Here is a 4,142-nt window from a genome sequence, read left to right on the forward strand (position 1 = left end):
ATCCTCAACATTTCATCCAATTTTCAGTTAAATGATTTTAAAATTTTGAAGAAAAAGAAGAAAATTGACCCCAAAAAGAAAAAAGAAAAAAAAGAAAGACACTGAACCAGCAACCCTATCGACCCCTCCCCTAGCTCTATCACCTCCAGCACATCAACCCCATCACAATATAGCCAACTTCTTCAAGGTATGGCTCTCAGTCTATCTTTGTCTATGTTACTGCTTTGCTACTGCCAAGTTAGTCCCCAAAGGTTGCACAAGACTCCTTTATTTGCTTCCAATTGTGTGTCTCTTTCTCTATCTTCCTATCTTTCTCTCCTCCATGCATCTTGTGGGCGTTACATCGTTTTTCATTTCTTGGCTTGCCAACTTCAAGCTCTTCCTCTTAGCTTTTGGTAAAGGACCTTTGTCTTCTGACCCATCAATCTCTCTTGGTCGCTTTGTTGCTGTTGCTTGCCTTCCCATCAAGATCCAAACACATACCCACCCCCAAATTCATTAGGCAAACACAAAAACACCCAAAATGATTCAATCCCATCTTTACCAAATCAAAATAACCAATTCAAAGAAAACTTCTCTCCAGCAAAATCACACCAAAATACCCAAAATGAAAATAGCCAACAACAACACAAAGAAAACCCACCTGCAAATCACCAAAATGGTCCCCAAAAATCACATATTGATGGCCAATTCAAACAAAACCCACATCCATCTCCACCAAAATCACATATTAATGGCCAAATCCATCCAAAGGCCCTATTGCTTCTCTATTCTATGCACATATACTTGCTCCTCGGACTCATCCTAGCCATCTTTGCAACCCTGGCTCGAGCCCTCCTAGCCATCGAGCTGGAGCCACAGTTCAACGAGCCCTACCTCTCTACCTCACTCCAAGACTTCTAGGGCAAACGATGGAACCTCGTGGTCACCAGCATCCTACAACCCACCGTTTATGAGCCCACCCTCGACATCTCCCGACACGTCGTTGATCGCAAATGGGCACCACTGCCTGCAGTGCTCGCACTAGTATACCATTAATTTTATTTTTCATTTTTTATTTATTTTTAATGTACAAAATGACCATTTTGCCCTCATTTTTAATTGCAAATGAGATGAAATGTTGTGGATTTAGACGGAGGGGTGAAATTGGCGGAAAAAAAAAATTATATCCTTAATTTTCTAAAAAAAAGTATTATGGGTTAATTGAAAGTTAGGTACAAGTTCAGTGGGCAAATCACTAGTATACCCATAAGAGTAATATTTTCACTAAATTTCTGGACTCCAAAGTCATTGACCCTCAAATTTCATGTCCTTACAAGCCCCAACAGAATGGTTTGGCAGAGCGAGAGAATTGACACTTGTTTGAAACTGCTCTTACTTTAATGGCAGAGGCCTCACTTCCTCAACATTTTTGGTTTCATGTTGTGGCTCATGCTACTTACCTCATTAATCGAATGCCAAGTAGGGTACTCGCAAATCACTCCCCTTATTTTAGATTGTTTCATCAACATCCAGATATTCAGCATTTATGAATTTTTGGTACAACTGTGTATCCTTGCCTTAGGTCTACCAATCAACATAAGCTTCAACCTAGAACTACTTTATGTGTTTTCTTGGGATATTTATTGGGATATAAAGGAATTTTGTGCTTTAATATTAGCATTGGTCAGTTACTCGTCTCTCGAGATGTGATTCATGATGACACAGTCTATCCTTTTAAAACTAGCAGTATGTTCAAGTGTGTATCTTAGCTCGAGTCTTCTTCAGTATCTACTGCTACAGTTTCTGTGCATTTTTGCCTCATATTTCTCAAGAAGTTTTTCAACTGATCACACTAGTTCTGAATCATTCTCAGCCAGGGATTTAATTTCTTCTCCTAATGGTGTTTCGCCTCATCTAGTTGATTCTACTCATTCTTCTATGCTACCAGTATTTATTGATAAACAATTCGAGGTGTTAATTCCTCCAATGGCTTCTACTGGTTCTACTACTCATTCTGAGGCAAGTTCTAGTTCTTCTTTTAGTATATCTTATATGGATGATCCGCCTTCTATGCACACGAGATCTAAGTCTAGTGTTGTACAAGGGAAAATATTTTCTGATTATGAGTGTTATCACACAAAGTTGCTTGATATTTCAGCATTGGATGAACCTACTAGTTACAATGGTGCCTCTCACTCTCCTGACTGTTAATGCTATGAAGGAAGAGATTACTGCACTTACCATGCAGGGTACATGAATTCTAGTTCCTCCACCAAGTGGTGTTAATATTATGGGCAGCAAATGGATATATAAGGTGAAACGCAACTCAGATGGCACTATGTCTCGGTATAAAGCCAGACTGGTAGTACAAGGCTTTTGTCAAACACATGGGTTTGATTATACTGAAACTTTCAGCCAGTGGCGGATCCACGTAGGGGCAAGGGGGGTCAAATGACCCCCGCAAGCCCAGAATCTTCCATTGGAGTTGAAGAACTTGACCCCTGCAAATGCCCAGAATGTGTTCGATGAAATGCCCCAAAGAGAGGAGCAGCCATAGCCAAGCTGCGCAGCGCGCGCGCGCAAGGCCAGCGCTTCCTTTTCTTTTTGGGTTCCTGACGTCAAAACGACGTCGTTCTACTTAAGTGGTTTTTTTTTTTTGTTTCTGACGTCAAAACGACGTCGTTCCATTTAAGTGATTTTTTTTTTTTTAAAACCTTGCATAAACCACGTCGTTTTGGCTCATGTTTAACCAAAAAAAAAACAAAAAAACTTACAGTAGCCCAGCAAATCGATAAAACAGATTGGAAATGGGTTTTTCACTCATTCCTCTCATTCAAACCCTAAATCCCCAACCCCAACCCCTAAGTCTACTCAACTTTCACTCAATCTGAAGGCCTCTTCACGTGAATCATCCTCCGACGCCGGCGTTCTCCTCATCAAGTGGTGGCAACAAACCCCAAATTCAATTAGCTTTGAAATTTGCTCTCAAAATTGAAAGTATGTTATCCTATTTCATAATCTTTTTATGCTTTGATAAGATTGATTAATATGTTGATTAGTTTGAATGAATTAGAGTTTTTAATTAATTATATGTTAGTTTGTTAGTTTGTATGATTTAATTAGTTTGTATGTTTTAATATGATGGATTTTATCCTTCAAATTGAAATTATGTTATCCTATTTTCTAATATTTTATTATGCTTTAATTGATTAATAAAGATTATTGTACATTTTTGTTGTTGTTGATTGTATTTGTTTGAAGTTTTTGATTATTTTGGTTAGTTAGAAAAATTCTTGGCAATTTAGATTATTAATTAGTTTGTATATTTTTTGCATATAAAGTTATGGAACGATACTTTAAGAGAAAGTTCTCGTCAACTACTTCTAGTTCGGATAATGTGGGTAGTTCGAACTCAAGAGATGTGGGTATTTCAAGAGATGTGGATATTTCAAGAGATGTGGGTAGTTCAAAAGAAAGTGAGTTGCAAGATCTTATGAATAATCTTCCTGCAGACCCTGGACTTCGACCTCAAATATTAGATTATGATCCTAACATAAGAGACGAAGTTCGAAGAGCATATGCGTACGAGGAGCGATTTTTCTCAATTGAAAGGGATTGGTAGCCTTGCAAGAAAAATGGTGGAGAAAGGGTTGCATAGAACATTTAATTATGTTTATTTGCTTCTCACATTAGCCTTAACTTTACCGGTTGCAACAGCTTCTGTGGAGAGAGTATTTTCTGCTATGAATATTGTGAAAGGTCCACTTCGCAATCGAATGGGAGATCAATGGTTGAGTGATAGCTTACTTGTTTACATTGAGAAAGATGTGTTTATTTGTATTGATAATGACTCTATAATGCAACGTTTTCAGAGTATGAAAACTCGTCGTGGACAATTGTAATGTGATTTTTTCTATTAATTAAGAATTGTAATATTATCGTTTCATTTTTATTGGTTCTATTTTGTATAGAATTTTTTTGCCTTTTAGACGTTGACCCCCGCAAGTAAAATTCCTGGATCCGCCACTGCTTTCAGCCCCGTAGTTAGTCATACAACTGTACAGATTATTCTCAGCTTAAGACTGGTAGTACAAGGCTTTTGTCAAACACATGGGTTTGATTATACTGAAACTTTCAGCCCCATAGTTAGTCATACAACT

General features: G+C 37.9%; 1 long non-coding RNA gene across 1 annotated transcript; it reads left to right on the plus strand.

Annotated features, from left to right (window-relative positions):
* Nucleotides 1-2,780: 2,780 nt before the first annotated feature.
* LOC148296066 (uncharacterized) lies at nucleotides 2,781-3,941 on the plus strand. The gene is made up of 2 exons (XR_015834770.1): nucleotides 2,781-2,979; nucleotides 3,324-3,941. It is a non-coding gene; the product is annotated as an uncharacterized LOC148296066 (long non-coding RNA).
* The last annotated feature ends 201 nt before the right edge of the window (nucleotides 3,942-4,142 follow it).

The sequence above is a fragment of the Prunus avium genome, chromosome 3, assembly GCF_965620075.1.
Source record: "Prunus avium chromosome 3, drPruAviu1.hap1.1, whole genome shotgun sequence".
In the NCBI taxonomy this organism is placed as follows: domain Eukaryota; kingdom Viridiplantae; phylum Streptophyta; class Magnoliopsida; order Rosales; family Rosaceae; genus Prunus; species Prunus avium.